This window comes from Gorilla gorilla, chromosome 16 (assembly GCF_029281585.2).
Source record: "Gorilla gorilla gorilla isolate KB3781 chromosome 16, NHGRI_mGorGor1-v2.1_pri, whole genome shotgun sequence".
NCBI lineage: Eukaryota > Metazoa > Chordata > Mammalia > Primates > Hominidae > Gorilla > Gorilla gorilla.
Genome location: NC_073240.2, coordinates 27,665,327 through 27,690,463, shown reverse-complemented (window position 1 = coordinate 27,690,463; position 25,137 = coordinate 27,665,327). Strand labels below are relative to the sequence as shown.

At 39.3% G+C, this 25,137-nt stretch overlaps 1 long non-coding RNA gene across 3 annotated transcripts in view; it reads left to right on the top strand.

Annotated features, from left to right (window-relative positions):
• Nucleotides 1–21,494, top strand: part of LOC129526876 (uncharacterized) — a 115,269-nt gene extending 93,775 nt beyond the window's left edge. Inside the window, exons 10-11 of one of the 3 annotated variants that reach the window (XR_008671697.2) lie at nt 17,189–17,301; nt 20,387–21,494. This is a non-coding gene — a long non-coding RNA (uncharacterized lncRNA). Of the gene's footprint in view, nt 1–17,160; nt 17,302–20,386 lie in introns of all 3 variants that reach the window. The other 2 variants (XR_010130933.1, XR_008671698.2) reach the window with 2 other exon arrangements.
• Nucleotides 21,495–25,137: the final 3,643 nt, after the last annotated feature.

Sequence of the window (25,137 nt, the reverse complement as noted above, 5' to 3'; positions counted from 1 at the left end):
TTGAATAACTCAAAATGGATTAAAGACTTAACATAAATACCTGAAACTGTAAAACTACTAGAAGAAAACATAAGGAAAAAGCTATATAACATTCGTCTGGGCAATGAGTTTTTAGATTTGACCTCAAAAGTACAGGTAGCAAAAGCAAAAAATAGACAAATGAAGTTACATCAAAACAAAAAGATTCTGTACAACAACAACAAAAAAAAACAGAATGAAGAGATCATCTATGAATTAGAAGAAAATATTTGCAAGCCATACATCTAATAAAAAATCCAAACATATAAACAATGCAAACAACTGTATAGAAATAAAGAAAACCCAATTTAAAAAGTGGGCAAGTGATCTGAAAAGACGTTTCTCAAAAGAAGACATCTAAATGGCCAACAGATACATGAAGAATGCTCAACATCATTAATAATTAAGGAGATGCAAATTAAAACCACAATGAGATATTTCCTTACACTTGTCAGAATGGCTATTATCCAAAAGACAAAAGATAAGGAATGTTGACAACCATGTGGGGAAGAGGGAGCTCTTGGACACTGTTGATAGAATATAAATTAGTATAGCCATTACTGAAAACAGTAGGGAGTTTCCTCAAAAAAATAAAACTAGAACTCCTATATGATCCAGCAATCCCACTTTTGGGTGTTTAACCAGAAGATTTGAAATCAGTATGTTGAAGGTATTTCTGCATTCCCATTTTCATTGTAGCATTATTCAGAATAGCTAAGTTATGGAATCAACCTCTGTCCATCCCCAGGTGAATGGATAAAAACAATGTGGTGTATATACATAATGGAATACTGTTCACCCTTAGAAAAGAAATAAATTATGTCATTTGCAGGAACATAGATGGAATTGGAGAACATTATGCTAAGTGAAATAAGCCAGGCACAGAAAGACAAATACCCAATGCTTTCACTTACACGTGGAGTCTAAAACAATCAACCTCACAAAAGCAGAGAGTAGAATGGTGGTCACCCGAGGCTGGGATAGGAGGAATAGGGAGATATTGGTCAAAGAGTAAAAAACTTCAGTTAGAAAAGAGAAATAACTGGTTTTTGTTGAGATTTATTGTGTAGTGTGATAAATGTAGTTAATAGTGTATCCTATATTACAAAATTGCTAAGAGAATACATTTCAAAAGTTCTTACTGCAAACAATGATAAGTATTTGAGGTGATAGATACGTTAATTAGATTAATTTAATTATTCCGCATTGTAGTCGTGAGTCATAACATCACTTTGTACCTCATAAATATATACAACCATAATTTGTCAATTTTCAATTTCAGAAAATAAGGGGGAGTAAAAAGTATCAGAGACAAAAGAGTTGAAATAGAAAATGGGTACAGGAGATCCTGCCATCTTATAATTGCAATCCCTGGCCGGGTGTGGTGGCTCATGCCTGTAATCCCAGCACTTTGGGAGGCCGAGGCGGGCGGATCACGAGGTCAGGAGATCGAGACCATCCTGGCTAACATGGTGAAACCCCGTCTCTACTAAAAATACAAAAAAAAAATTAGCCGGGCGTGGTGGCGGGCGCCTGTAGTCCCAGCTACTCGGGAGGCTGAGGCAGGAGAATGGCGTGAACCCGGGAGGCGGAGCTTGCAGTGAGCGGAGATCGCGCCACTGCACTCCAGGCTGGGTGACAGAGCGAGACTCCGTCTCAAAAAAAAAAAAAAAAAAAAAAAAAATAATAATAATAATTGCAATCCCTGAATACCAAAAACAAAAAGAATAGAACCAGTATTTAAAACTATAATCCAAGGTCATTTTTAGAAAGAAGACTGGAGTCAACATACTGAAAAAAGCTTCAAGGTACGTGGACAAACTAACCCAGAACGATTAACTGTAAGACATATCTTAAAATGTTCAGACTTTAAAATGAAGAAAAAAAGAAATCTCAGGGCCTCCAGGAAAAAGACCAAATAACCTACAAAGACAGAAGAGGCAGGCGCCAGACGTTCCAAAAGCAACACACAACTCAAGGCAATAAAGGTGAAGCATTTTTAAGACACCCCAGAAAATAAAATGTGAACAAAGGATTTATATCCAGTCAAGCTGTCTTTTAAACAGTAAGGCTATAGAAGAAAGGTTTTAAATAGGTAGGCGCTCAGAGAATACTGAACTCATGAACCCCTCTCCAAGGAGCCAAGTTCATCCAGCCAAAGCATGGCTGGGGAAACTTTGTCAAAAGGACTGTTAACTATGAGATGTTTAAAGGGTACTCTTTTCATCTTTGTACTTCCAGCCCTGAGATTAGCACCTGGACAGGGCAGTTTATCCCACTTTTCCTGTACAACGGAGGTTTCAAGAGGAAAGAAAGAAATCTTGTAAACCCTCCTACATGTGGGATTTTACTAGGCTTAGCTGTGGGGTGTGAGAAGACCTCCCTATTGGAGAAATACGTATAAGAGGAAGATAGGAAATGAATTTACAGGAACTAACCTAACCATGGAACCAACAGCAACAGTAAGCAGTGTGGGGGGCAAGCAATGCTGGGTCCAAGCCAGTACCAAGACTCTTTGGCAGCTAAAATATCAGGAGAAAGAAGAATCCGATTCAGGCAACAATTGGTCCACATTCTTTAAGGCAAAGTTGGCTCAGCTGAGTAGCTGCTGCCCCTTCAAATGGTCAGGAGCTTTCTCCTTTGCTGGAGAGCCCACTACTCACTACTGCATCCCTAATATAAGGCTAGATGCCAGCTCGTGTGTGTCATTCTTCTTTCCCAGTTCTTCCGACGCTTCCCTAATGTGAGTTCTCTCTCTGGCACCTGTATGCACTTGAGAAAAGAGTTCAAAACCCTTATTAAAATGTAGAATGTTCCATTCGTGCAGAGCTAGTAACAAGCTTACTCTTACTTCAATGTGCTGAGGTTTCATATGGCTTTTAAAGCATTGATATGGTGTGTAACTGAAGTCAAAGACTCGACACATTCTCAAAGAGAATTAAAGAGATTAAAATTTAGTTCTACTATCTTTCCGGGAATTGTAAAGCAGTTCATTCAGTAAAAAAACTGATAAAGCATAGCTCTTGAAGTTCATCCAAAGCTTTTGACACTTCTAGTTCCCTTTTTAGAGGTATCACTATCATCAATATGATATGAATCCTTTCACACCTTTCTCTAAACACATGCACACACTCACATATGTATATATAGTGTGTTTATGTATATGTATATAATACGTATATATCCCCTCTGAAAATATATAACATCCATACGCATACTAACACAATGTTGAACAAAACCTCATTAAAAAAAGAGAGTATATGAAGTTTGAAACACAGGCAAAATTAAATAAAGTGTTTAGGGATACACACTTAGGCAGTAAAACAAAAAAGAACAAGAAAGTAATTACCAGAAAATCAGGATAGCAGTTAACTTTTAGGAGAAATAGGTGAGGGGCCGGTGTGGGAGTGGAGGAGTAATTGGTAGTAAACGCTGGTGGTTTACAGGTTGGTGGCAATATTCTATTCCATGACCTGGGAAATACTCCCACAGGTGTTGACTTTGTGATAATTAATACAATGTTAGTACAATGGCTACCTTTATTTTGAACACTTTATTGTGTATACGATATACAAAGAGTCAGTAAGAACGGTGCAATTGTAAAGAGCCCTGCTAACAAAAAGCAGCCAGGGGACACGCCTTCTCAGACACGCCCTTCCCCACTGGCAGACACTGAGCAGATGGCCAGGAAGTCCTGGGAAGGGGATCCTGCCACAAGTGCCCAGCCCAGCAAGCCTTGCCTCCAGTGGCAGAATTAAGACTTCCCTCCCCCATGGAGAGACACCAGGTGGCCAGGAAGTGCTGGTCCAGAAATTTCAGCCACAACAATCACCCAAGAGAGCCTCTGGAAAGCCTCTGTCTCCTGGCCTGAGACTCCACTCCCTCCCACAGAGACCACTGGGGGTGAGCAGCACTGCAATGGGAATCCCACTGGAGCAAGTGGGCTGAGAAGTCATTTCTTCCCTCAGGCCAGAGACTCCCTTCTTCTCTGGGAAGTCCTGCCCGGGGAGGGCTCTCTGTGACTTCAGGAAGCACCAGGGAATCCCATGGGAACCACAGCAGCACCCCATAAACCAAGCCAACTGGAATAGCACTGGAAAGGCTTTGAAAATGTTACTTTCACTGGAACCACGGCCCACAAAAATAGGCCACGACCTCTGTACTGAACAGTGAGACTGCTTGCCAATGAAGAAGCTAAGATAGCATCTATGGTCTCAAAATATAATATCTCAAATGCCAGGACACAACTGAAGATCACTTGTCTTGCCAAAAGCCAGGAAAGTCACAACCGGAATAAGAAGACAATCAGCTGATATCAGCAACAAAATGACTTAGAAGCTGGAATTATCTGGCAAGGAATTTAAAGTAGCCAACATAAAATGCTTCAATAAGCAATTACAAAATTATCTTGAGGCAAATTTTAAAAATAAGAATTTGTCAGTAGAGAAATAGAAGTTATAAAAAGAACCAAGTGGAAATTATAGAACTGAAGAATTTAATAATTTTTTTAAAGCTGGCAGATGTGCTTAAAAGTAGACTGGAGATGACAGAGGGTAACATCAGTATATTTGAAAAAAGATCAAAAGATTTGCTCAATCTGAACAAAAGAAAGAAAGACTGGAGAAAATAAAAGTGTAGAGCCTCTGGGCTTGTGGGATAATAACAAAAATTCCAGCATTTGTATCATTGGAATTTCAGAAGAAAAGAATGAGAGTGGAACTGAAAGAATATTTAAAGAAATAATAGCTGAAAACTCCCCAAATGTGGTAAAAGACATAAACCTAGAAACTCAAGAAGCTTAGAGAATCCCAAATAGGATAAATCCAATGAAATCGACATAAAAACACATCATAATTTAGACTTTGGCTCATTTTTAATTCAATTGTTTTCTTATTGTTGAATTTTGAGGATATTTTGTTTATTCTGGATACAAGACCTTTGTCAGATATGTGATTAGCAAACACATTCTCCAAGTGTGTGCCTTGTCTTCTTATTCTCTTAACAGTATCTTTGGCAGTGGAAACTTTTTTTTTTTTTAACTTTTATTTTAGGTTCGGGGTACATGTGCAGGTTTATTATATAGGTAAATTCGTGTCATGGGGGTTTGTTATACAGATTATTTCGTCACCCAGGTACTAAGCCTAGTACTCATTAGTTATTTTTTTCCGCTCCTCTCCCTCTTCCCATCCTCCACCCTCACCACTAGCCCCCGGTGTCTGTGTTTCCCCTTTTGTGTCCATGTGTTCTCATCATTTAGCTCCCACTTATAAGTGAGAACATGTGGTATTTGCTTTTCTGTTCCTGCCTTAGTTTGCTGAGAATAATGACCTCCAGCTCCATCCATGTTCCTGCAAAATATATGATCTTGTTTTTTTTTTATGACGGCATAGTATTATATGGTGTATATGTACCAAATTTTCTTTATCCAATCTATCATTGATGGGCATTTAGGCTGATTCCATGTTTTTGCTATTGTGAATAGCACTGCAGTGAACATTTGTGTGCATGTGTCTTTATGACAGAAGGATTTATATCTCTTTGGGTATGTACCTAGTAACGGGAAGGCTGGGTTGAATGGTAGTCCTGTTTTTAGCTCTTTGAGGAATCACCCTACTGCTTTCCACAATGGCTGAACTAATTTACACTCCCATAAACAGTGTATAAGCCTTCCCTTTTCTCCACAACCTGGAAAAGTTTTTAATTTTAGTAAAGTCTAATTGATCAATTTTTTCTTTCATGGGTTATGCATTTGTTGTCTTATCTAAAACTTGTCACCAAACACAAGGTCATACTGATTTTCTCCTGCATTTTCTTCTACAAATTTCACAGCTTTGCATTTTAATTTAGGTCTATAATCCATTTTGGGTGATTTTTTCTGTAAGGTATAGGGTCTATGTCAGGGCTCATATTTTTGTATATGGACATTCGATTGCCCCAACACCATTTGTTGAAAACGCTGTCCTTTCCATTGAAGTGCTCTAGCACCTTTCTAAAAAAATCAGCCAACTGTATTTATGTGGGTCTGTTTGCAGAGGGTCCCCGTTATGTTCCATTGATAAATGTGTCTATTTTTATAACCAATACCCTGCTGTCTTTAGTACTGTGGCTTTACAGTAAGTATTGAAATCGAGTAATGTGAATCCTCCAACTTTCTTCCTTTCTTTAAACATTGTGTTGGTTATTCATCAAGAGATGTGGGCTACTCAGGTTATCTATTTCCATGTGAGTCTGGTAGTTTGCATCTTTAGGGAAGTGGTCCTTTTATCTAAATTATCGTTATGGGATGAGAGTTGTTAATAGCTATTATTATTTTAATTATTATTCTTTTAATAACTGGAATCAGTAGTAATTGGTAATTCATGCCTTCTCTATTTTACTTCTTGATTAGTCTGGGTAAAGAACTGTCAATTTTATTGATCTTTTCAAACAACCATCTTTTGGTTTCATGGAATTTCTTGATTGCTTTTGTTTTCAAGTTTATTGATTTTTAACTCTAATATTTATTATTTAGTTCCTTCTGCTTGTTTTAGGTTTAATTTGATCTTTTTTGTCTCTTATTACTAAGGTAGAAGCTTGGATTATTTATTTTAGATCTCTCTTCTTTTCTAATATATGCACTTAATGCTACAAATCCCTTCTAATCATGGTCTAAGCTGCATTTTATCAATTTTGATAAGCCACATTTTCATTTTCATTTAGTTTAAAATGTTTTTTTTTTAATTTCTCTTCATACCCCTTTGACTCATAGATTGTTTAACTTCCTAAAATTTGGGAATTTTCCAGATATCTTTCTGGTGTGGATTTCTAGTTTAATTCTATTGAGCTATTAGATTGTATTTTTGTATGATTTCTGTTGTTTTTAATGTATTAAGGTGTGTTTTAAACTCAGAGTATGGTCCATCTTGTTGAATGTCCTATGTGCACTTGTAAAGAATATGTATGCTGCTGATGTTGAAAGAAGTTTCTATAAATATCAGTTAGATCAAGTTGATTGATAGTACTGTTCAGATCATCTACATCCTTACTAATTTTCTGCTTTCCTATCAGTGACTGAAGTCTCCAAATATAATTGTGAAATTGTCTGTTTTTCTTTTTAGTTGTACAAGTTTTTGCCTCATATATTTTGGTGCTTGTTTTTAGGTGCATACACTTTAGGATTTTTATGTCTTCTTGGAGAATTGATCTCATTTATGATTATGTAACATCACTCTTCATCCCTGGTAATCTTCATTGTTCTCAGCTGTGTCTTAAAGCAATGTAACTATTCTGGCTTTCTTTTATTAGTGTTGGCATAGTATATGTTCCTCAATTCACTTACTTGTAACCCGTTTGAGTTTTACATTTAATGTGAGTTTTCTTAAGCAGTATATGGTTGGGTCTTTTTTATATATCCAATCTGACAATTTCTGTCCTTTATCTGGTATATTTTGACCATTAACGTTTAAAGTGGTAATGAATATAATTGGATTAAAATCTGATATCTCAGTAATTGTTTTCTATCGCATTGTTCTTTTTTCTTCTCCCCATTTTTCTGCCTTTAGGGTTTTAAATTGCATATTTTATATAGTTTCTATATATAGAAACCATATATAGAAACCATATATAGAAACCATATATAGAAACTATATAAAATGTAGTTTCTATATATAGAAACTATATATAGAAACTATATGTAGAAACTATATGTAGAAACTATATGTAGAAACTATATGTAGAAACTATATGTAGAAACTATATAAAATATAGTTTCTATTGCCTCCTTTCTTTATATATCAATTATACTTTATAAGTTTTTTGCAGTGATTGTTCTAGGGTTTATAGCATACATTTTAAAACAATCTAAGTCCACCTTCAAATAGCATTATTTCATGTGTAGTGCTAGTACCTTATAACAGAGCATTCCCAATTTCCCTTCTATCCCTTACGAAGTTATTCATTTCATTATTCTATATGCTGTCAACTTCAATATGTTAGTATTATTGCCTCAAACAGACAGTTCTCTTCTAGCTCAATTAAGAATAGAAAAATAAAATATTTATTTTACTTTCATTTATTTCTTTTGATACTTTCTCTCTTTTGTGAGAACAAGTTTCTGACCTATGTCATTTTCCTTCTGCCTGAAGACATTTTAACATCTGTTGTATGGTAGGTCTACTATCAATGAACTGGATCAGATTTTCTTTGCTGAGAAATATTTTTCCTTCACTTTTAATAAAAATAAGATAAAAAATTTATTGGATATCAAATCCTATATTGGCAGGGTTTTTGTTTTCTTAAATATTTTACTCCAATCTTTTCTTTCTTGGATGGTGTCTGCTGTTATTTGTATTCTTATTCCTCTGTAGATAGGGTGTTTTGTCCCTTTGTCTTCTTTCAAAATTTTGTCTATTTCTTTATGGCTTGAATATGTGTTTTCTAGTTTTTTTTTTTAATTTTATACTCTGCTTGTTATTCTGTGAGCTTCCTGAATCTGTGATGTGGTATCTGTCATTGATTTTGAAACTCCTTTGTCATAATTTCTTCAAAGATTTCTTCTGCCCCATTCTCTTTCTGCTCCTTCTGGTGCTCCAAAAATGTGCATGTCACACCTTTTCATATTGTGCCACAGTGCTGGGAACTTTTCTTCTATTTGTATTTGTGTGTGTGTGTGTGTTTCCATTTGTGAACTATTGACCTATCTTAAAGTTCACTGATTTTTTTCTTCAGCTGTGTTGAGTCCACAGATGAGCCTGTCAAAGTTATTCTTCATTTCTATTACTTTTGATTCCTAGCATTTCTTTTTGATGTCTATAGCTTCCATCTCTCTGCTACCATTCCTATCTGGTCTTTTATGTTATTTACTTTTTCCATTAGTACCTTTACCATATTAGTCTTTGCCTTAGTTCATTTAGTGTTGCTATAAAGAAATAGCTAAGGCTGGGTAATTTATAAAGAGGCTTATTTGGCCCACGGTTCTGTAGGCTGAACAAGAAGCATGACACCAGCATCTGCTTCTGGTGAGGCCTCAGGCTGCTTCCACTCATGGTGGAAGGCAAACAGAAACTGGTCTATCTGGAGATCACCTGGTATCGGGGGGAGAGGTGCCAGGCTATTTTTTTAATTTTTAATTTTTTGCAGGTACATAACTTATGGGATACCTGAGATATTTTGATATAGGCATACAATGTGTAATAATCACATCAGGGTAAATGGGCTATCTGCCACATGAAGCATTTATCCTTTGTGTTACAAACAATTGAATTATACTTTTTTAGTTATTTAAAAATATACAATTATTATTATTGACTATAGTCGTCCCATTGTGCTACTAAATACTAGATCTTATTCTTTCTAACTATATATATATATATATTTTTTTTTTTTTTTTTTTTTTTTGAGACAGAGTTTCTCACTGTCATCAGGGCTGGTGTGCAGTGGCACAATCTCAGCTCACTGCAACCTCTGCCTCCCAAGTTCAAGCGATTCTCCTGCCTCAGCCTCCCAAGTAGCTGGGACTACAGGCATGTGCCACCATGACTGGCTAATTTTTAGTAGAGACAGGTTTTCACCGTGTTAGCCAGGATGGTCTCGAACTCCTGACCTCGTGATCTGCCTGCCTTGGCCTCCCAAAGTGCTGGGAATACAGGTGTGAGCCACTGCGCCCGGCCACTGTATTTTTATACCCATTAACTATCCCCACTTCCTCCACGACGACTTCCCCCAACTTCACTATCCTTCCCAGCCTCTGGTAACCATCCTTCTACACTCTATCCCCATGAATTCAATCGTTTGAATTTTTAGCTCCCACAAATAAGTGAGAACATGTGAAGTTTGTCTTTCTGTGAATGGCTTATTTCACTTAACATGATGACCTCCAGTTTCCTCCACGTTGTTGCAAATGACAGAATCTCATTCCTTTTTATCTTTTTATGACTGAATAGCACTCCATTATGTATATATACCACATTTTCTTTATCCATTCATCTGTTGATGGACACTTACGTTGCTTTAAATCTTATTTTTTTTTTTTTTTTTTGAGATGGAGTCTCGCCCTGTCACCTGGGCTGGAGTGCAATGGCATGATCTTGGCTCACTGCAACCTCCACCTCCTGGGTTCAAGTGATTCTCCTGCCTCAGACCCCCGGGTAGCTGGGATTACAGGCGCATGCCACCACACCCGGCTAATTTTTTGTATCTTTAGTAGAGATGGGGTTTCACCATATTGGGCAGGTTGGTCTCGAACTGCTGACCTCAGGTGATCCACCCGCCTTGGCCTCCCAAAGTGCTGGGATTACAGGCGTGAGCCATTGCGCCTGGCCAGGTTGCTTTAAATCTTGGCTATACTATATAGTACTGCAATGAACACTGGAGTACAGATATCTCTTTGATGTATTGATTTCTCCTCTTCAGGCTACATGTCTAGCAAAGAGATGGCTGGATCATATGGTAGCTCTATTTTTGTTTTTTTTTTGAGGGCCAGAGTATATTTAACAACCAATTCTCGAGAGAACTAATAAAGAACTCACTCAACCCACCAATCATCAAAGAAAGCACTAATCTATTCATGAGGGATCCACTTCTAAGGCCCAAACACCTCCCACCTGGCCACACCTCCAGTATCTGGGATCAAGTTTCAACAAGGGATTTGGTGGGCACAAACCATATCCCAACTATAGCAGTCATAGTAATTTTAAATTCCTTGTCTGATAATTCTGACATCTGTGTCATATCTGAGCCTTGTTCTGATAATTACTTTGTGCCATCAGACTGTGTTTATTCTTGCCTATTGGCATGGCTTTTAATATTTATAGAAATTGGCCCATTTATTTTTTATTTTATTTTTTTTGAAATGGAGTCTCACTCTTTTGCCAAGCTGGAGTGCAGTGGCGCAATCTCGGCTCGCTGCAACCTCCACCTCCCGGGGTACAAGCGATTCTCCTGCCTCAGTTTCCCAAATAGCTGGACTACAGGCACATCCCACCATGCCCAGCTAATTTTTTTGTATTTTTAGTAGAGATGGGGTTTCACCATGTTTCACCATGGTCTCGATCTCTGACCTTGTGATTTGCCTGCCTCAGCCTCCCAAAGTGCTGGGATTACAGGCATGAGCCACTGCACCTGGCCCAGAAATTGGCCCATGTTTTATAGAGTAACAATTACTGAGATGAATGCCTTTAGTGTGTAATTTGAATATCTGCTGGGCTGTGTTTCATGTTTGATGTAGGTATAGTAGCAGAGCCTTCAAATGATTCTACTGGGCTTGCTTTTTCTCTCCTTTTGGCTTTGGGGTTTCTCTTTGTACTGCTCCTTAGAGACTCTGTGTCTTGCAGCTCTTTAAACTGCAATCCACTGTTATTAATGGAGGATTGTTGGTTTGACGGTATTATGTGAGGGAGAAAGGTATTCTCTGATCTTCTGATTACATGTCAGTCTTTTAGTGGGTCTGTGACTCAGGGATGTGTCCCTCAGAAATGTCTTAGGAGTGGCCCCCAAGGTGCTGAGCATTCCCAGGCTATTTTCTTTATGCCCTCTCCTCTATTGACTGTGGCTTTTTTTTTCCCTTTGGTGTGACAGGAAGGCTGGAGCAGCCTAGATGGGGCAGAGGTTTCTTCCCCCAACAAAAACAAGGTTTCAGAATTGGCATTTGTTTGTGGAAGGATTTGGGAGGGTTCAGGATGGCTAGTCCTCCCACCCCCTGCCAGGTCATGCTGAGAGCTCTCCCAGATCCTCCTGTGAAAACTTGGTGGAGATCCTAGAGGAAAAGCCTGGGAAAATGCAGGAGTTCCCCTCAGACTGAGGGAGCTCCTCAGCCTCTGGGAAATCATCTGAATTGTTATTAAGTGTTCCTGCTCACGTCTGGCATCTGATGCCTTCTGCTCCAGGTAAGCAACTCTTGAGTCCTGTATCTCTTGGGATGTGCCAGATTCTCCTGATTTTGTAGTGGTGATTTTTCTTGTGACCTCAGTGCTTTACGTGGTTGAACAAAAGTTGGAAGGCCTCCACTGCTTTTTGTGACACTCTGCTGGCTTTCTTCCAGCCACTTACACCATTATTTTTCAACCAATCTTTCTTTTGCCTTATCTTTCTTGGTGCCATGTAAAGGCTGGTGTTCCTCAGGGTTCTGCCTTTGGATCTCGTCAGTATGAGAAAACATTTACTTTGTCCAACATATGCACCCCCATGACTTAATCCATGATTTATTGCAAAGAAAAAAATTGCAGATTTCTCTAACTCTGTCCTCCTCCTTTAATTTTAGACACAGTGTTTTAGAGTCGTCTCAACCTCTTACAAACCGTTTGAGCATCCTACCCTAAACTGAGGTTGTAATGTTATCCTCCCTATCCTCAGTCCCCACATACTTCTTCCCTTAGCACCGCCATCTCCCATTCAGGTACCAACCCTACCTGTGAGTCAGCCTTCCTCTTTGATCCCACATATCATGTCAGTTGCCATGTTTCAATCCGTCACCACTACTACTTTCTCCAGTTTCAACCCTCAATAGGATTTTTCCCTGTGCCAAAGTAATAATCCTCTAAAGTGCTTTTTTTTACTTGTCAATCACTTCTGCCTAGGCTCTGCAGTTATTTCAGAATTGTACAAATTAGATAGTGCTCTTCTCTTTTGTAATATTCTTCAGGACTTTTTTTGAGGCAGAGTCTTGCTCTGCCACCTAGGCTGGAGTGCAGTGGCGTGATCTCGGCTCACTGCAACCTGGTTGCTTTTAAGATAACTTCTTTCACAAGGCTCTTCGTTATCTGGTCCCACTGTTCTCTTCTCCCCCAGACACAGCCTCACATGACTCTTCAGCCTCAGTCTCATCAAGCTTCTTTAGCAGGTCGTGTTTGTTCAAGTATTTCACCTGCTCCATCCTCATCTGGACAGCACCTCTGCCTGGGGTCCTGGCTACCACTACCAGTCCCTCAAGATTCAGCTCTCAGGTGGCCTCTTTAAGAATGGCTTCATTGGTTTTGGGTTAGGAGTGCCCATTCTGTGCCCATAAATCATATGGGTGATTTTCTTTTCTTTTTTTTTTTTTTTTTTTTGAGACGGAGTCTCGCTCTGTCCCCCACGCTGGAGCGCAGTGGTGCGATGTCAGCTCACTGCAAGCTCTGCCTCCCTTGTTCACGCCATTCTCCTGCCTCAGCCTCCCAAGTAGCTGGGACTACAGGTGCCCGCCACTACGCCCGGCTAATTTTTTGTATTTTTAGTAGAGACAGGGTTTCACCATGTTAGCCAGGATGGTCTCGATCTCCTGACCTTGTGATCTGCCCGTCTCAGCCTCCCAGAGTGCTGGGATTACAGGCGTGAGCCACCGTGCCTGGCCTGGTGATTTTCTTATTTATGCCCTCAGTAATCTTTGAGCATATTGAGGACAGGGGCTATGTCTGCTGGGCTCATGGTACAGGCTCAGTAAATATTTGTAGAATGAATGGATGGATACATGGGAAAATGGCATTTTCATTTATTCGAGGGTCACCTACCGCCACTCATTTTATATTACCCATGGTGCTGCCAAATCTTTTTATTCTTATAGGATTAACATTTTGCTTGCTTTTTTTTCCTAACTTAAATCCCCAGGAAGCAGCTCTGGAGTGAGGCTGTAATGACAACGTGCTTGGGGCCTGCCACTTGCTCTGTTGGGCATGTGGCCTGATGCGTTGGAGGTGGTTACAACCCTCCAGCTTCCTGCACAGCCTGTGGTGCATGGACAAAGACCATGCAGATTAGTCTCTTTCCCTCACTCTGTGACTGATCATCTAGTTCATTGCTCTGTGTCACCATCATCTGTGACCCCAGAATGATGGTGGTAGCAGATTGCACAGCCTTTCTTTTGATGTAGAAAGGAAGAGGATACATCCACAGAGCATTAATCCTATCCCTTTAAGTGTGGCATCTGAAAAATGTCACCTGAAATGTGGACAAAGAAGAAATACTTTAATCTGCACATGCTTATTACTTCTTTGGGCCATGTCAATTAACTTTTACCAGAATGCCAGATTCTATTACAAATAATAACTATTGTCTAAATACCACAAGAGAGACATTTGTCAGGAAAAATACTTGAGCTCCAGGAACTGATTATCTTTACATAACAATGATTATGTGGAAGGTTGTGTGATACGAGGGCACGTGGAGGGAGAAGTGGCCAAGGCAGGCCTTGTGAGGAGCATAGCCAGGTGCTATGCCAGCTGCACATACAGGAAAGTGCCATTCGTTTGTGTGCACAATTTTGCTCTATTTCTTTTTTTTTTTTTTTTTTTTTGAGACGGAGTCTCACTCTGTCACCCAGGCTGGAGTGCAGTGGCGCAATCTCGGCTCATTGCAAGCTCCGCCTCCTGGGTTCACGCCATTCTTCTGCCTCAGCCTCCTGAGTAGCTGGGACTACAGGCGCCCGCCACCACACCCAGCTAACTTTTTTTTTTTGTATTTTTAGTAGAGATGGGGTTTCACTGTGTTAGCCAGGATAGTCTCGATCTCCTGACCTCATGATCTGCCCGTCTCAGCCTCCCAAAGTGCTGGGATTACAGGCATGAGCCATGATTCCCAGCCTGCTCTATTTCTTGAAAGCAGGGTAGACTGCAGGTATTTTACAGCACAGTTGCTATTTAGGGTAGCATAGATGCAGGATTTCTATTTGGGTTTTATTCCTATTCCTATCATTACTAGTTATATGATAGGACAGGTAGGTATTTTACAGGTAACTGAGATGGAGGGACATTAATGTGTTTGAGCACTAACAGTTCCAGGATGCCACAGCTGAGGAGGAGGGAGAGTTTGAGGAGTGTGCCGAGGAGGAGGTGACCTAGGTCCTTCCTTTACCAGGTAAAGAGTGGAGGCAGTGTGGATTCTTTACTTACGTGTTCTGATAGCCATGTGTCACTGTGCAGTTGTTCTTTATGTCTTCACATCACATCCTGTCGCATTTTAAAGCATTTTCATAGTATGCAGTTTTGGCTAATAAAGCATTCCTTTTTTTTTTTTTTTTTTTTTTTTTTTGAGATGAAGTCTGGCTCTGTCACTCAGGCTGGAGTGCAGTGGCGCCGCCATCTAGGCTCACTGCAACCTCCACCTCCTGGGTTCAAGTGATTCTCCTGCCTCAGCCTCCCCAGCAGTTGGGACTACAGGCACCCGCCACCACACCCAGCTAATTTTTGTAATTTTAGTAGAGATGGGGTTTCACCATGTTGGCCAGGCTGGTCTCGAACTCCTGACCTCAGGTGATCCACCCCGTCTTGGCCTCCCAAAGTGCTGGGATTATAGGAGTGAGTCACAGTGCCTGGCTAAAACATTCTTATAGAAAAAAAAAAAGAAAGAAAAAAAGTTAATGTCCCTGAGACTCAGTTATCTGTAAAATGGGGAGATAATAATACCTGCCTCCTACAGTTGTTATGGGATTAAATAGGGATATCACCAGTGAAGTTCTTAGAACAGAGCCTATACATATTATGCATCTAATACATGTTAACTATCATCATCATCATCTTTGTTATTTTTACAACACAAAGAGTCCTGGCAATTTGGGAACATGAAACAATCCCGGTTTGGCTCCTCTACATAGGTCTGCACTGTGAGCTGAATATTGTTAAGCATAATGTGGCTGATCTTTACCTGCAGTCTTGGAGTTTCGCTTTGGTACCCTGCTGTTATTACTAAGTTATATACTCTCCATAAATGCATCCCAACCCAAGGAAAAAATGTTGCTTCTTTCATTTATTCTAGGGTCACCTGTCACCACTCATTTCATATTACCCGTGGTGCTGCCAAATCTTTTACTTCTTATGGGATTAACATTTAGAAAAACCTGGCACTCCAACTTTTGATACCATACTCTCTATGAAGAGTACATGCTTGGTCTGTATACCTTTCTGTGGACATGAATTTTAGACATTCTCACTGAAGCAGGAGTTGCCCCAACCACTTTTAAGCCTCTGCTGCATAGCATGGTCAAAGGCCAGAGGAAAACGTCAGGCAGGAGGCATCACTGTTTCATTCTTTGTGAAGGATAACCCTGTTCTCTTTTGAATATATTGATTAATTAAGAAACAAAATAAGTCCTGTTTTAAAATCTAGTGAGAATATTTCTAGTGGGGTTTGGATGTAACTGTAGGCCCTTAATTCCAAGCAGTTCTTCTCAAAAGGCTAATCTTTCTCCTGAGGCTGACTCTTTTCTGTCTTAAATCTAGGGCCAGCATGGTGGCTCACGCCTGTAATCCCAACACTTTGGGAGGCCGAGGTGGGTGGATCACAAGGTCAGGAGTTCAAGACCAGCCTGGCCAATATGGTGAAAACCTGTCTCTACTAAATATGCAAAATAATTAGCCAAGCATGGTGGCGCATGCCTGTAATCCCAGCTACTCGGGAGGCTGAGGCAGGAGAATTGCTTGAACCAGGGAGGCGAAGGCTGCAGTGATCTGAGATCGCGCCACTGCACTCCAGCCTGGGTGACAAAGTCAGACTCCGTCTAAAAAAAAAAAAAAAAGAAAAAAGAAAAAGAAAGAAAGAAATCTGACAGTTTCCGGGTAAACTCTCCTTGGTATTAATATTGAAGAATAGAGCATAGAGGGTGCTGGGTGAGGATACTCCACTTTTCTCTGTATTTTGATGCATGCTGGCAAGTCTCCTTTTTTAGGTGCATCAGAACCAATCAGTCTTTTTAGAGTGTCTTGTGACAAGGCTGCAATTCAAAGTGCGCAAGCCTGGTAATGTATGTGGAAGCTCCTGTTGTGGAAACTCCTCTTATGAAAGCTGTCAATCAATCCTGTTATTGGACAGCTTATATGTTGGAAAGACTGGGTTTTGGTTGAGAGTCTCATCAAGTCAGATAGTTACTGCATTTACTGACATTTCAGTGGTTACAGTTAAAGGAAGTTCCATCGGTTTTTGAATTGAAAAAAATTATATATATACACATAAACATATTTGCAATAAAAGCAAGACTGATTGCTATAGGTTCCCAGAAATACACTTTTTGAATTAACTTTTAAAAATAAAATCATATTAAGGAATTCTGATAGAGTAACTGAAAAGTCCTGATATAAGCAGAACATAGCTCTAAATCAAACTTGATTTATAGTTGATAATAGAAACCAATCATGTACTAGGAAAGGAGATGTGCTGAGAAGGCAGTTCAGTCTCCTTTTTTTTTTTTTTTTTTTGCTCAAGGTATCTCACTTGATTGTGCTATTTTCAGAATGACATTCTGCTTACAGCCGAGGAACTCAGATGAACTAAGATACGGTGTGCATGATACCCTTCCCTTCACTTCATCACCTTCTCGCTATTGACACCCTTATCTTCTCCAAGGTAATTCCATGGAGCCAATGCCTAGTTCCTGGTCTCTGTACATATACTAATGGAAGAGATTATGACTGTGGTATGCTAATGAAAAATTGCCAAGGGTTTTTGGGTGTTGCAATTTAATCTCTTGATCCATTTCGTTGCAGAAAAGCTAAATGTACTACTCCTGGGTGCACATTAGAATCACTAGGGGATCTTTGAGAAAATATGCAGACTTCTCCCTACCTCGGACATTCTGATACAGTGAGGGCCCGGGCATAAGCATTTTTAGAGTTCCCAGAGGATTCTGTTGCAGAGTCATGGTTGAGAATTTTGCTAACTGTGAAAAGATATGCACAACAGTTTTTATTGACACTCTCCTAATTCCTATAGCTTGGTCCTATATACCTCCTGAATCTGAGGATTTTAAAATGATGGATTCCTCTAAAAGACTATGGTACAAAATTGTAGCCTGTAAGATGTGCTAAGTCTAAATAGCCTTGAGGAATTATCTTAGAAATAATGTTCTACAAGAATTGAGATGTACTGCCATGGTTACCAGTGTGAAAGACAAAAGAGTAAATCATCTGTTTCATTAGTGACAAGTGACTTTCCATTAAAATGCCTGGCATTTTTACTACTTATCTGAAAACAGATATAAGCATGCAATCTTCTGACATTCAGATACAACTGCACCTCCCAGGCTACTAAGAAACATCTCAAATTCAGGGATCCATTTCAGAAAATTTGGCAAGTTAGATACATTTTTGCCAATCCCATTGCAAAATAAATTTTATGCAGGCAAATAAAGTGTTTAGATTAACACTGTCACTTCTGTTCTCAAATGTCTTTACATAAGTGTGACCACTGAGAAGGCAGCAGAGCCTGGCAGGCTACTCAGTGACCACATGGCAGGAGGTGGGCTCTGCTCAGAATCTCAGGACGAGCAATGTGGGCCACCCGACTCTCCCTGGAGAAAGAGGAGAGCCACTGCAGGGCTACACTTCTCATCCACAAGAGGCTTCTGAGGCTCCAGTGAAATCACATGTGTACAATCACGATGAGGGAAATAAACCATACACAAATGGAATATAAAAATAAGGAATTTCCACCACCTTGTAGAATCACTGGGGCCAAAGACAATGGCTTTGTACAATGCAGGAACCTTTGCTTGGCTCTCTGGTTGAACAAGTGCTTAACGACTGTGCTGTCCAGGGTGATGAGGCTAATGCATGAAAAAGTATAATGAAATAAGAAATGGAATCGAGTATAGTCTTTCAAAGAGTTGGAGAAAATTCAAGCATCCCTTGGTCATCCAGCTTTGAGTAGCCAGGAGGAAGGAAGCCTTTCCTTCCTTGTCTGCCTGCCTCCCTTCCCCCATGTGCCTGGCATACATGAGTAGCCTCTCATTTGTCTGGGCCAGAGTTTTGGTTACACATGGGAGAGGGTTTAGTTCTTTCTGATACCCTTTCTGCCATAATAAACAGAAGTCAACTGCTTTACATATCCATTAATATTTTCCTTCCTCGTTCCTTCCTTCCTTCCTTCCTTCCTCTCTTTCTCTCTTTCTTAGATGAGTCTCACACTGTCGCCTGGACTGGAGTGCAATGGCACTATCTTGGCTCACTGCAACCTCTGCCTCCCGGGTTCAAGCAATTCTCCTGCCTCAGCCTCCCAAGTAGCTGGGATTACAGGCACCCACTACCACGCCCAGCTAATTTTTTGTATTTTTAGTAGAGACGGGGTTTCACTATGTTGGCCAAGCTGGTCTCAAACTCCTGACCTCGTGATCTACCCGCCTCGGCCTCCCAAAGTGCTGGGATTACAGGCGTGAGCCACCGTGCCCGGCCAATATTTTCTATAATGTGACATAGCTATGCTGATCACAACAGGAATTGCTAAGCTCATTTCTGTAATTTCAAGTGGAAGTATCATTCTTCCACATGACAAATAGCTATTCAGAATTACTATATATCAGACACTGCTCTAAATACCAAAAATATTTTGTGACATAGAAAACTAAAGGTCAGACAACAAAATCTTATATGATTACATGAGATTCACTTCCTGATTTAACAAAGTGTAGTATTACAGGTTCTAACCCTGGCTTTGCTTAATCTTTCTTTTCAATACACTTCTAGCCCCTTCCACCCCATCTTATCCTAAGCCGTTAAGGAGAAAGGATAGAAGTATTACATATCAAACAGTCTAATCCATCCTGCATCTTCCGCACTGCTATTGTGTCTCGTCTCTACTAATTTCTAAATTTCTGTTATTATTCATTCTTCTTGTTGTTGTTGACAGGGTCTCACTCTGTTGCCCAGGCTGGAGTGGAGTGGCATGATCATAGCTCACAGAAATGTCTAACTCCTGGGTCCTCAGCCTCCCTAGTAGCTGGAACTACAGGTGTATGCCACTGCACCTGGCTAATTATTATACTTTTTTTGGTAGAGATGAGGTCTCTGTAGGCCATCCAGGCTGCTCTTGAACTCCTGGGCTCAAACAATCCTCCTCCCTTGGCCTCCCAAAGTGCAGGGATTATAGGCATGAGCCACTGTGCCCAGCCTTATTATTCATGCTTGACCAGCAATCTCCGCTGTATTTTACAATGGAGATAGAATAGATCAGCTATGTCTGTTTCCGGATCTGTATTCTCTTCATTCAGACTTGGGAACACAGTGCGACATGGCATTGTCTTACTTGCCTTACAAAAAATATTAGAGCCCTTTACTACCAAAACCAGAGTCTCAAAAGTGACTACAGCACACACATTTGGTTAAGAGAAAACTCATAAAATTGAGTCTGCAAGCCAGATGGGAACCCATAAGAGTCTGTGCTGGCATTAGAAAAACAGTGAAGCTCATTTAGTCCGTTGACCATCAGCTATCTGAGTTTCTCTGCACAGCTCTTAGGGGTGACCACCCAACTTAACTGATTTATTTAGTTCTGTAGTCTGTCTATGATTTGAGGTCGTGTAAACCAACCTTAATGAAAACCTCCAATGAAGGAGAGTTCAGAAAACTCCAGGCTGTCAGAAAGTGGTTTTGTCGTTGTTGTTGTTAACGGTCACTTTCATATTCTGGTATTTTCTGATATTCTGATATTGTTTCAGTCTCCTTACAGGACATAGGTGGCACACTGAAGAAAGCTTCAATGCAACAATAATTTACAATAACATGGGCACAGTAATGGAAAACAGCAAAGAACTGTGAGGAACTTTGCTGGCACTTTTTCCAGGGCCAGCAGCTGGAAAGAGGGGCCACAAAACATCAGCAAGGAAACTGCTGTTCTAAAAGAAAGACACAAGAAGCTGTGCTTCCAGAAGAGAAAAGTAGTCAGTGCCACCCCAGGAACCTGGCATGGAGGGATGCAGTGGTGTAATGCCACTCTCTCCTTGCACCACCCAGAAGTCCAGCCCATCCTGGGGACAGACGCATGCTGAAAGTGGAGGGCGGGTCTGGAAGGGCAAAAGCAGATGGCCCAGCATAGCCCACCACTTTTCTTTGTCAACATCAAGTATTTCTGTGTCTGTACGAAAAACCAAGGTTCTGTCCCAGGGAAATGACTGAGTCCCATCAGCTACAGGATCATAACAAGGAGATGTCGATTCAGTCATACTTGCCTGAAAGCTACAGCACCTTGAACGGTTCACCCAACCACCTCATCTGCATGTGGTTCCCGTGGCACGTAAAGCCCTAACTGGGTGGTCTCAGTTTCACACCGCCATGATTTTGTTTTCTGCTGGAAGCATTTCCCCTTATCACCAGAGCCTCCAAACCTAGAAAAGCCAAGAAAGCAGAGATGGAAGCAATTCCTGATGTGGGCTATTTGGGGCAAAACTGGTATCTCCCCTTATGTCCCCCGTGAGTAAGCATTCCACAGACAGTTTCAAAACATTATGTTGTATACTGATGTACGCCAGAAATAATAAAACCATCAGAATTCCCTGTCAGTTGCTGATTCTCTAATAAAAATAAATCCAACCTTGGCCCCTAATATAACTGAAGATATTTGAAGATAAGTCATGTCTTTGTGGATATGATAATATGTGAGAAAATTAGTTTCTCCATGATAAACAGGTTATGTGAAAACTCATTAACCTCCACAGGTTTTGAGGAGTTTTTCCCATTTAAATGCCTGTTATGTTTTGACTTGCTGAGTCTTCTGAAGCCTCACTCTTTTGCATTTCTTTTTTTTTTAAAGAAGTAAAAAAAACTTTAAAAAAAAATACTTTTGTATTTAATTCTTCTTTTCATATGTCCCTGGATATCTCACTAATATGTCATATCCCTAAACATCTGTAGGACTTATTTCTCAGCCTGGGATATGCATGGGTCTAACCAAGTCTGTTTGCTACCTCCTACTTTGAAGATCCAGTTAGTATGAGGACATTATTATAATGGATCAGTGTGAGGTTTTGTGGATAATTAGCAAAATCAGAGTCTCTCAAAACAATATACCAAAAGAAAATAGGAGAGCAAACCTAGCCTGGAGTTAAGACACCAAAGGTACAGTGCTGCTCTTGTCACAGGCAAACTGCATAAAACAATTATCTTTGCTAATAAGATTTAGGTGGGGAAATGCTAGGTCAATAGCTAAATAGCAGGTGCCAGGGACTTCATTGATTTACTCCAGTTAAAATACTATATTCTGAGCAATGTCTCTATCTGATTAATTGTTCAGCAGTCCCTGATCACCCTCCAAGATCTTTATAATTTATTGCAGTAGTCATAAAGGAGAGTTACATAGACTATACTGGGAATCACAATACCTTTATTTTTCAAGAGCTTTATGGTGGCATTAATCTCTGAAATTTCCCCTGGAATGTGGTATTGCTTTGTTAATAACTTGGAGAGTGGGCATTCCAAAGTCTTTCCTACTAAAATCACATTCATTACACACCAGGAAGCTAATGTGAGAACTCTGCATGTTACTAAGCATAACTAGTCCCCATTACATTCTAGGCTCAGAAACTTACCTCAAGGTGTGTGTACAAACCATAGGGGCCAGTATGAGTTGAATTCAAGTTAAGACTGTATTTCACTTCTATGAACTATGGCACACACTCTCAATGATAGGCCACACTGACTTTCTGGGGACCTAGAAATTAGCATGTGAATATTTTCCTTTCCAGTGCACAGTAACTCTGGCAGATAGCAACAAGTCCTTCTGGGGAAGGTATAGAGTTGCAGTGTGTATGTACAGCTGTCAGTCAGGGTTGTCCTTCAAAATAAACGAGCTTCTCCGTCAATCAGAGAACTTCAGTTATGTGAACTGTCCTTGGGTTTAGGAACCGGGCAAAAAAAATCTAAAAATCCCTATAGAGCAACTCATGTCACGTTTCTGCCTAGTAGACTTAGAGTATTTCTACTTAGAAAGACTCTAATCAAAGATGCTTTAATTCTTAAGGAATTTATGATCAACTAACCACACCACAGGTATGTAGGTCAAAATAGTAATTGTTGAGAGAACACATATGTCCTACAACCCACACCCACCATGACAAGTGTAGAATAAGAACCACAGTGGGATATAACTCGGAGAGCAGCAAGAGGCAGACTCTTTGGGAAGCAGCACAAAGGGAAGGCCCCAGTGAAGTGGTGAGACAAGCCAGGCATCTTTTGAATAAGCTGAATCTGAGCTTTCGCATGCACTTTGGGTAACCCCGGCAACAACAAACTCCAAACCCAGCCCAATCTATAAGTTCACTAATGCAAAACCCATTGTATACATGGGCCTAGGAGAAGAAGATGCAGAAAATGCATTTAGGGAAATCCAACACCCATTCATGCTTGTCTCAAAGCATGAAAACTATTTACTCAATATCTAATTTCTTTTTTTTTGAGATGGAGTCTCGCTCTGTTGCCCAGGCTGGAGCGCAGTGGCGCGATCTTGGCTCACTGCAAGCTCCGCCTCCCGGGTTCATGCCACTCTCCTGCCTCAGCCTAATATCTAATATCTTACAAATATATCTAACTTTCAAAAGAAAAATTATAGAACAAACAAAAAGGCAAGAAAAAGCATAGTTTGAAGAAGCAAAGCAATCAGTACCAAACCCAGATATGACACAAATGTAGGCACTATCATACAGGGAAATTAAAATAACCAAACACACCTAAGGATGTGAAGAATGCCATCCATAGGTTCTTCATTACACTCCACACAGCTGAACAAAGAACTGGGGTGCTTAGAAAGGTACAAAGTACAATAAAAATGGCCTAAACTAAAAGGCAAGAAGAAAAAAAAAAGAAAAAAAAACCTCCACAAAGCAAAAGAGCTGTGTATTTATTAATATATAAGTAATTAGAAAATCCAGAAAGAAATAAAAGACATTAGAGAAGAAATAATTGAAGAAATAATGGTTGAAAATTTTCCAAAATCATGCAAACCAGAAAGAATGGAGTAACACAGGTAAAATGCTGAAAGATTTAAAAAAACCTGCCAACTCAGAAATATAAGTATATTCTGGTATTATCCTTTAAGAATGAAAAACTATGAAATGACTTAACAATAGAATTTAAGTTACATAAGGCTAAAAACTGGTACATTTGAAAGCAGGAATAGACAAATCTATAATTATAGTTAGAGACTTCAATACTTCTTTTTCAGTAATTGCTATTACAGTACAAGCAGGCAAAAAATAGTAATGTTAGATGACCAAAAACATTCATAACCCACCTAACCGAATTGATGTGTAAAGCAACCCCAATAACAGCAGGAAAAACATGAAACGTTCACTAAGATACACCATGTTCCAGATCAGTACAAAAACAATTAAAAGCATATTTTTAAAAATTAAAAATAAATCTGAAAGAATAAAAATCATAAAAAGTCTGTGTACCATATAAAATAAAATAAAAAGCAATAACAGAAGATATCTGAAAAATTCTCAAATATTTGGAAACGTAAAAACTCTTATCAATAACTCATTGCTCAAAAGGAAATCTCAGGAGAAATTTTAAAATATTTTGAACTAGAAGAGAATGAAGAGAAAAACCTTCAACGAAATATTAGTAAGTTGGACTTAACAACGTGTAAAACAAATTATATGTCATGACCAAGTGGTATTTATTCCAGGTATGCAATCCAAAATATCATATGACTGTATCAAGAGATGCAGAAAATGCATTTAGGGAAATCCAATACCCATTCATGACAAGAACAACAAAGTAGAAATATTGAGGAACTTTCTCAAATTGATAAAATACATCTAAAAAATTCTACAGTTAACATCACTCTTAATGGTGAGAATATATAGATGCTTTACTATTAAGATCAGAAAAAAAGAAAGAATGTCTCCTCTGATCACTCCTATTCAACATAGTACTGCAAGTCCTAGCTAATGCATTAAGACAAGAAAAGGAAATGGAAGGTAGGTATATGTAAAGGAAGAAATAAAACTTTGTTCACAGATAACATGATTGTCTACATAGAAAAATCTCACAAAATCAACAATAACAAAACCCCTGAAACTAAGTGATTAAAGCAAGATGGCAAGTTATAAGGTTAATATGCGAAGTTAATTGCTTTCTTATATACCAGCAATGAACAATTGAAATTTGAAATTAAAAATACATTATCATTTACATTGACATTAAGATGTAAGTATAAATCTAACAAAAAAGTACCAGATTTATTAAAATATGTGCAAAATCTATATAAGGAAAACTATAAAACTGTGATGAAACAAATCAAAGAAGATTTAAATATACAGAATGATATTCCATGTATATGGAATATTATCAAGATGTCAGTTTTTCCCAACTAAATATAGAGATTCAATGCAATCCCAGTAACATTTCCAGCAAGTTATTTTGTAGATATCAACATACTAATTCTAAAGTTTTGTATAAAAGCAAAAAA